This window comes from Diachasma alloeum, unplaced genomic scaffold (assembly GCF_001412515.2).
Source record: "Diachasma alloeum isolate Michigan unplaced genomic scaffold, Dall2.0 Dall_scaffold_00199, whole genome shotgun sequence".
Taxonomy (NCBI): Eukaryota; Metazoa; Arthropoda; class Insecta; order Hymenoptera; family Braconidae; genus Diachasma; species Diachasma alloeum.
Window position 1 is genome coordinate 1,590,469 of NW_021680364.1, and position 9,170 is coordinate 1,599,638.

Below are 9,170 nucleotides of genomic sequence, written 5' to 3' on the forward strand. Positions count from 1 at the left end.
TTTCAGAATTTTTATCGCCGTAACTACTGTTTGCTCATGTTGATCGATAGATTTGAACTGCGCGCATGTGTGGCTGAGCGGGACGCGGCGAGAGGATCCCGCGCGTTCGAAGTGACGCGCCAACTGGGGGACAGTGGTGCCGCGCGCCGCCAACAGGTGTCGCAGGGTTTCTCCAAGTCCTGAAGTAATTTTTAGGCGATAAATGGGCTGCGGAACGAACTGCGGGCATCGCTTCTCGGCTCTCTTGAGCTAAGATCAAAAGTGTAGTATCTGTTCTTATCAGCTTAATATCTGATACACTCCCCATTGGGGAGTCAGAATATTAAACTGTTTTTTGGGACTAGATGGATTTTGGAGCTTGCTCCGGGTCTATCGCGAGTTGACCCAGCCTTGCAGTATTGCTGGGCTCGACTCTTATTAATTTATTTAAACATAATTTTTGGTTTCAGATATTGGGCAATACAAGTACTCTTAACATTGTCGGAGTGGGGAAATTTGAAGGCAATTTTTCATTTATAAAAAAATTGTGGAATTGAAATTTGAGGCAAAATTTTTTTTCCATTGAGAATTTATTTCATGCAATTTATATTGCTTTAATTTGTAATGTAATTATAGAAAACGACAGTTGAATATACACGCGATTATCAAATTGTGAAATGAATTGAAACTCCATTTTTTTTAAATCTATTATCTAGAGAAAAAAATTCCAATTAAAACGAAACAAAAAAATTGTTTTTCAACAAATTTTAACTCTACTGAATAATTGCCTTTTAAAAAGACTTTACAAGACATTAAATAATATCCTAATTATTTTCCTGACGATTTCTCTATCTCAATCTAAATCTGAAAAATTATTCAAATTCTTCCAACTGGAAAAAATCTTGGACTTGATTTTTCAATCGTGAAAAAAATTGACGACTCAAAATTTATTTCAAAATAATTTTTCTTTTCCTATACAACCTTAACCCCACTTTAATTATAGATAAAATTTACCCAATTAATTCTTAGATTGTAAAATAAGGTGAAGGTTCCACTCTTTCGCCTCCCCTTAAAAAAATCAAGCTAAAAAAATTACTTTTCCAACAAATTTCCACTTTACAGCAAAACTATCTTCTTATTTTAATTCGAAATTCTCTCCAGACAATTTACGAGGCATTACAACCGCTCCAAATTGCCTCCCCAGAACTATTCTTCCTCCGGATTTTCTTTCTTCGTATCAATCTAAATTCCAGCGGGATAAAATAAGATAACCGAGAGAAAAGCCTCGGTAACACATAGCTACAGTGCTGCTCTCTCCCTGTCTCTCTTCCTCTCTCATATACAATGCGCTCGATAAAACAATTGCCGAGGGGATAATCGGCATTATTTACGCTGGATTCACTCCGAGATACAGCGAGCCCCGTATTCTATATACCCCCCATCCCCGGATGGCTCTGGCAATGCGTCCTAAGTGTATATCACCAACATGTGTACACAGAGAAGCGCGTGTAAGTATCGGCCACTGTTCTAAACCCACACGAAGGACTGCAGAGGGTGGCACAGTGGTAACGACATATAGAGAGCACCAGAGCGGCGTACATGTGGCGATATACGGTAGTGTGTGAGTTGTGCCGAGATTCACCGTCAGTTATTAAGCCCAGGGTGATCTGCAGCGGTCTCTCCCCGAGCATCGGGCTTTACTAGCCTTATATCCCCCGTCTCCAGTACCCGCCCCATCGCTAAAGTGCCCCCCAATTAGATACGTCACGGGATTTATATGTCAAACGGTAGTTCAAATCTTTCCCCTGGGTATAACCCAGAGACTTTTCTTACAAATAAAATCTAAATTGTCCACTCTGGGACCCCTAATGCCGATCATCTAATTCTTTTACACTTGACTTGGTGAAAATAACACGGCGGTTCGTAATCTTTTGATTGGTGGACAATTAATTTGAATTTATATTGCAAGGGCATTCATTTCTGAAATTGTTTTTTTGGGGAACATTTTTTTCATTTTGTGAAACTTGAATTTAATCCGGGATCGAACTTCATGATTTTTTTTCATCTTGGAAATTCTACAATTGAGGCTTTTATGTGAAGTCATTAATTTGTCAATAACAACTTGAATTTTCAGTTTTAATTCTAATTTATTGAACATTCAAGACAGTAATTTCCTGAATTTTAACACTTTTTAATAATTTTGTAAATAGGGATGTCACGGGATTTAAGTCAGACTAGTTAAAATCTTTCCCTTGGGTATAACCCAGAGACTTTTCTTACAAATAAAATCTAAATTGTCCACTCTGGGACCCCTAATGCCGATCATCTAATTCTTTTACACTTGACTTGGTGAAAATAACACGGTGGTTCGTAATCTTTTGATTGGTGGACAATTAATTTGAATTTATATTGCAAGGGCATTCATTTCTGAAATTGCTTTTTTGGGGAACATTTTTTTCATTTTGTGAAACTGGAATTTAATCCGGGATCGAACTTTATGATTTTTTTTCATCTTGGAAATTCTACAATTGAGGCTTTTATGTGAAGTCATTAATTTGTCAATAACAACTTGAATTTTCAGTTTTAATTCTAATTTATTGAACATTCAAGACAGTAATTTCCTGAATTTTAACACTTTTTAATAATTTTGTAAATAGGGATGTCACGGGATTTAAGTCAGACTAGTTAAAATCTTTCCCTTGGGTATAACCCAGAGACTTTTCTTACAAATAAAATCTAAATTGTCCACTCTGGGACCCCTAATGCCGATCATCTAATTCTTTTACACTTGACTTGGTGAAAATAACACGGCGGTTCGTAATCTTTTGATTGGTGCACAATTAATTTGAATTTATATTGCAAGGGCATTCATTTCTGAAATTGTTTTTTTGGGGAACATTTTTTTCATTTTGTGAAACTGGAATTTAATCCGGGATCGAACTTTATGATTTTTTTTCATCTTGGAAATTCTACAATTGAGGCTTTTATGTGAAGTCATTAATTTGTCAATAACAACTTGAATTTTCAGTTTTAATTCTAATTTATTGAACATTCAAGACAGTAATTTCCTGAATTTTAACACTTTTTAATAATTTTGTAAATAGGGATGTCACGGGATTTAAGTCAGACTAGTTCAAATCTTTCCCTTGGGTATAACCCAGAGACTCTTCTTACAAATAAAATTAATTTAAATTTATATTTCAAGTGGATTCATGTCTTTTTTTATATTTGGGATAGCATAATTTTTTTTTCTATAATAATAAGAATGAATTATAAAGAATGAAGATAATGACATAATAAAAACGAGGAAGAATAGTAAATATTTTTAAAAATGGTAGATGAGTCGTTGGAATGTAGCAAAATAAAAAAAAGCAAACATGGTTCACAAAAATCAGACATCAATTATAATTGACTTGTGCAATTATCTGAAGACGACCTGTCGTTGCAATTTCCTGAATTCTACACTTTAAATTGCGACGTTTTCATTCAATAACAATGCTATAATCTTCGACAGCTTAAACCTCGCAATTAATACCACCACAATTCCATTCGTAAACTTTCGAACGACGACTAATTGGAATTCTCAGTATATGTTCGCTGTTTAACTGACGCTGTCGTGCACAATTCCTGCAGCAGAAAAAAGGAACTGAAGGGTCGATGAGAGAGAGAGAGGGAGCAAGAAACAGCCATAATCGCCATGTTGCGCAGCAAACGCGGAAACGAGGTGGGCACGATCAAGCGAAGTGGAATAATACGAGCTACATCACCCGCAAAACGACTCTCATCCTCTGTAGAAAACGAGAAAAAGAGGTTGATTATTTCAGGACGAATAAATGACAAAGGCTTTCTGATGAGAAAAGGTGAACCGAGTTGTGTGTCATACTCACACTATTCGCAACAAATTTGCGGGAGAAAAATAAAATAATGAAGATAGAGTAAAGAATAAACAACGCGCATTCAAATTACATTCTGCGAAAAAATTTAATGGCAAGATTCGCCGGTTTTTCTATGAAATTTCATTGAATTTTTATTGGCACTTAATGAGAATTTTATAATGCTGTAATTGCATTTAAAAAAATTAATAGAATGGTCTCCATGGATAATTTCTATTAAATAAAATGCGCAGACGAGCTGGAAAATTGTTTAATAGAATCCACCAAATACTGCAAAAAACTTCCCTAAAAATCAAAATGAATTTTCTAGCGAATTCGCTACGTTTTTCAATGAAATTTTGTCGTCGTGATGTCTCTCCCGAAAATTATTAGTCGACTGTCCGTGGAATTTCAATTTTTTTCAACATTATACCCGAAAATCTTCAACTTCACCTATAGAAACAGAATTTCAAATTGGAAATATAGGAATAATTATTTTTCTATATCGCTGAGTAATAACATACTAACTGAATGATCCAATCAGAATCCCGTAAACATTAAAATAAGATAATATCAAAAATTGATCTACATCATTTAATATTAATAAAAACCTCTTGAGATTGAATTTACACTAAAAAAATGAATAATTTTATTTATTTTTCATCTTCCCTATTATCTCACGCACAAAGCACAGCCATATTATTGTGTTTACCTATATCAAAAACTGTTTTTAACACAAAAAAACAAAATATTTAATGCAACGGTTTATAGCAAAAAATAAATAAAAATACTGTTATGGAAACATGGAAAACATAACACCCTAATGTTCAAAACTCGAGCGTCGTTAAATAAAACTGCGGTCAAACCCCAAAATCCCCCATCCTGTACCAAGACATCCTCCCCCAAGCTCACATGCCCTCCCTTCCCCAGCGGCACGCTTCCCTCCCCCAAAGAACCCTCGAAACGTCTTCAACTCCTCCACACTCCCCCAAAACGTAATAAATTCGCCCAGGAGAACCGCGTTCTGTTGGCGCGAAAATCGAGGGAGCGTAGCCCCAAACGATCTCGAAGAGCACCCCCCCCCCCCTAGTGATTGCGGTGGTTGGTAGAGACTTCACTCACTAACACAAACGAAGTAAATGAACTCCGGTAGATATTGTTTATAATATTTACTATAAACGCGTCAAGTGTACGAATATTTACAAGAATGATTTGAATGCGAAATATATACAAAGTGAATATACCACAATGTGATAACCAGACGGTAGTCCACGATAGACTGATCGTGATATTCGAAATACCGAATACCGCACAAAAGGGAAAAGACGAATACCTTATTTCAATGTATTTAGGAGGAATTAAAAGGTATCAAAATAAGATGACGCGTGACGTGAACACAATGTGATAACCAGACGATACTCCACGATAGACTGAGCGTGATATTCGGAATACCGAATACCGCACAAAAGGGAAAAGACGAATACCTTATTTCAATGTATTTAGGAGGAATTAAAAGGTATCAAAATAAGATGACGCGTGACGTGAACACAATGTGATAACCAGACGGTAGTCCACGATAGAGTGATCGTGATATTCGAAATACCGAATACCGCACAAAAGGGAAAAGACGAATACCTTATTTCAATGTATTTAGGAGGAATTAAAATGTATCAAAATAAGATGACGCGTGACGTGAACACAATGTGATAACCAGACGGTAGTCCACGATAGAGTGATCGTGATATTCGAAATACCGAATACCGCACAAAAGGGAAAAGACGAATACCTTATTTCAATGTATTTAGGAGGAATTAAAATGTATCAAAATAAGATGACGCGTGACGTATGCCGGGCGAGGCCGGGATGTATCGAAGGCTGAGTAAACGCGTTGTATGTAGTGCGAGCAGTTCACCCCGCCCCCTCCTCTACCCGAGATCTCGACAAAAAAATATCTTCGATCCCCCTTCGAGGTCTTCCGGCGCGTGGGCGCAGGTTCAAAAAGGCCAGGAGTAACTCGACTCAGTTTGCGCCCTCTGTTTGCTCGAGAGCCCATTACCCAGGAGATTATGGTAAAGTGAGTAATACTGAGGGGCGAAAGAGGGTGGATCTCGGAGCAATTAGGCGTGGGTTTACACGACAAGGGTCTGCCACCACCCCCTTCTCACCCCTCACCCCTTTCTCACCGCCCCCGGAAAATCCCGAGGCTCGAGCGCGAGTTTTCACGAGGTCACCCGAGGCTTTTATCCCCCGCAAAATACACAAATGGTTATACACAATTTATGTAAATACAGAGAGCATCCTGACGTGCATGAATTGTATGACAGGATTACAGTAGAGAGTGTGCGGAGAGAACCGTCAGTCAGCCAGTCAGCGACGAGATGGAGGCAGAGAGAGAGGTTAGGCTACGGGTGAATGTGTAATGAGGTGTACGCGATCCCTTTTCACATTTCATCCCCCCCCCTTGCTCGTTCTTTGCCCGTCTCGTCAGTGTGTAACGACGCTAACAATCCGACCCACCCAATATATCCGGCTTATTTGGCCAAACTGTCGGCGACACCCCCGTGCAAATAGACAACTCACCCCCTGAAACGTCAAATGGGATGTCATCTCCCCCTCGGTGTGTTATTCCTACGGTGTATTATTGTTCTATAAAGGCGACATTATGGGAGCTATCTGTCTCTGATTTGGCGCGGTTGAGTTTGCTTAATGCGACGTACACAAATTTGTGGATTTTTTTGGCGGGGGCTGGTTGAGGGGAAGCTTGACTGAGTGGGGTAAACTAATTTGGTTTTCTGGGATGATGTACTCTTGGGGGACTGCGGTTTTAGAATTCACTCTGTCGTGCCACCACACTGAGAAAAAAATTTACTTGTGCCAAGGAGTCATTTCAGTAGCGACGTGGTAAAACGGTTTCAGTCGACTCATCTCCCAGTTGAGTTTATGAAGAATATCTCCGAATCTAAGAGAAATAGTGAAATTTTCATAATTACATTTGTTGTAGCTCGTAATTGGCTCTACAAAAAAGGTTGGAACAAAAATTTTTCTATCTCCCTTAGATCCCGCGATATTCTTCGAAAACTGGAGAAAAATTCAAAGCACCTTTGTTCCGAAGGCCTGTGAGTCTCTGACTCTTGCAATTTAATGACGTAGGACATTGCATCAACTGCTCGAGCCTTCATTTTTGGTGGATACGGAAATCAAAGACATGAGGAACTTTAAACCAAAGGTTCCCGCTTTTGGATGATGTCCGTCAAGTTGAATCAAACTCGATTCCAAAGGCCAAAAGCAATAAATTGATGAGTGCACCTTCCCTGATTTATCTGCCAATTTTTCTCCAGCTTTGTTCCCCGTGTAGACACCAGAGGAAATTTTTAACGGAAATTTTTCTCTGTATGCGTGAGAGGGTGATGGGCATCAAGAAAAAAAGAATGAAAAATCCATCTCCCCTAATCTAACATCTACATCTCCTGGTTTTCTATTATTGCCTGAAGAATGTTATTGGACAGTTCGACGAAACGCTAATCCTTCTTATAAAAAGTCAGCCCCGTTGTCTGTACGAAATGTAAAAGCCGGAGGGGAAGAAAAGGTGTCGGATCGATCAGATCTACTCCCTTTTGGCGATCCTTCACATCATTCTGAGATCCATCCTCTCACTCAATTCCTCCCATTGTTCTGGATGTTTAGATCGTTTCACGAGTTTGAGCGCGCAGGTGTGTCCAAGGTAATATCCCCTATCGCACGGATCTGGGTGGAACATGCGGCTGGAAACTTTTGTCTCTCTCCTCTCCTCTGCGCTCATCCTTCTTCTGGACTAATGTGTCTTTCAGAAAACTGGTGTGGTCTACAGTTTTCCTCGATTATCGAGGGGACAGTCCTTATCGGGAGAAGATCTTGTTCTGATGCGGACGACAAAGCAATTCTATCCTTATTTTTGAAAACATGGGCTATTAGTTTGTTGTACAACAGGCGTTGATTGATGATTCGTATCAACTTGTTGTGGGACTAATTTACCTACGAACAAATTTGGTTGAGACAAGAATTGAAAAATACTCTTCATCTCCGCATCTCTTCAAGATAACAAAGCAGTTTCATTTTTTTTCCTATTGTCCTCCAGACGAACAAATTGATTCCATTCTTTTTCCTGAAAACACGGACTCGTCATGTTTGAAATTATTTCAAAATTTTATTTCACTCAAAATTTTATTCTCTTCACTGTAAAAAAAACTCTAGTTTTCACGGATTTTTACCACAATCATGCACCTCAAAATTATATTCATTGTCATTCAAAATGAATTAATGTGAACCTGCTAACAATAAATATTATTTTATCCCGATAACAGAGAATTGAATCTAACCCATTTAATATTTAATTGAATTTGTTATCTAAAATTTTCAATCTCTTTTCTTATTGTCAACAATTCCGAACTGTCATTAATTAGGATCCACAATGAAAATAAATATTATTTTATCCTGAAAACCGAGAATTCAATCAAACCCATTCAATATTTAATTGAATTTCTGATCTAAAATTTTCCTGTTATCATAGACAATAAATTAATTGCCCACCAGGCGTTGATCGATGATCCGTATCACCTTGTTATCGGACAAATTGACCACCGAGTTATCGCTATGTGAACAAATTGATTTGCGTCATAATAAGAACGTTTAACTCCCCCAGAATTCACTAGATGATTGAGGTGCGGGGATATTGAAAAGAAATATTGATCGATGGTGGCGATATCAATCTACCGCATTTCAAGGATTTGTTTGCAAGTTGTTCGTGTATGTAGCAACCGTATGTTTGTCATAATAAGTGTAATATATCGCGCACGATAGAGGTGTGACGGGGCAATTATTAGCGCAAATACTGGCGATTAATTTCAGCAGCGAGACAATCGATTAGAGATCCTGTGCGCAATCGATATATCTTGAGTTGTACAGATCCTGCATATCGCGACACTGAAATGGAATCGCTTCATTAGGGCGCCCAGACGGAGTTGCAACATGAAACGAATGGTTACATTCCTTATTTTCAGTTCACCCTTTTGCTCGCCTAGTCTTTCGATTTTTTTTCGATTACTCGATATGCTAGTCGAGGAGGAATCGTGCCGCAATTATAAACTCCGCGTGCAGTTGCAATTGCTCGGCATTGATTAACGGCGGATTAAGTGGTCTTGGTCGGAGCGCATTTATCAGTGAATGAATGCGGGAGTGCAGCTCGATTAATGAATTTTCGCACTGATCGCAAGGGCGATTTGTTTTCGTCGCCTCGGCGATAATTAAAAAAATTAAATGGGGGGGGGGAGACTTATACGTGGG

General features: G+C 38.5%; 1 non-coding gene across 1 annotated transcript; it reads left to right on the forward strand.

The window, feature by feature from the left end:
* The first annotated feature begins 227 nt into the window (after nt 1-227).
* On the forward strand, nt 228-421 carry LOC114841058. Its single transcript, XR_003783002.1, has one exon. It is a non-coding gene; the product is annotated as a U2 spliceosomal RNA (small nuclear RNA).
* The last annotated feature ends 8,749 nt before the right edge of the window (nt 422-9,170 follow it).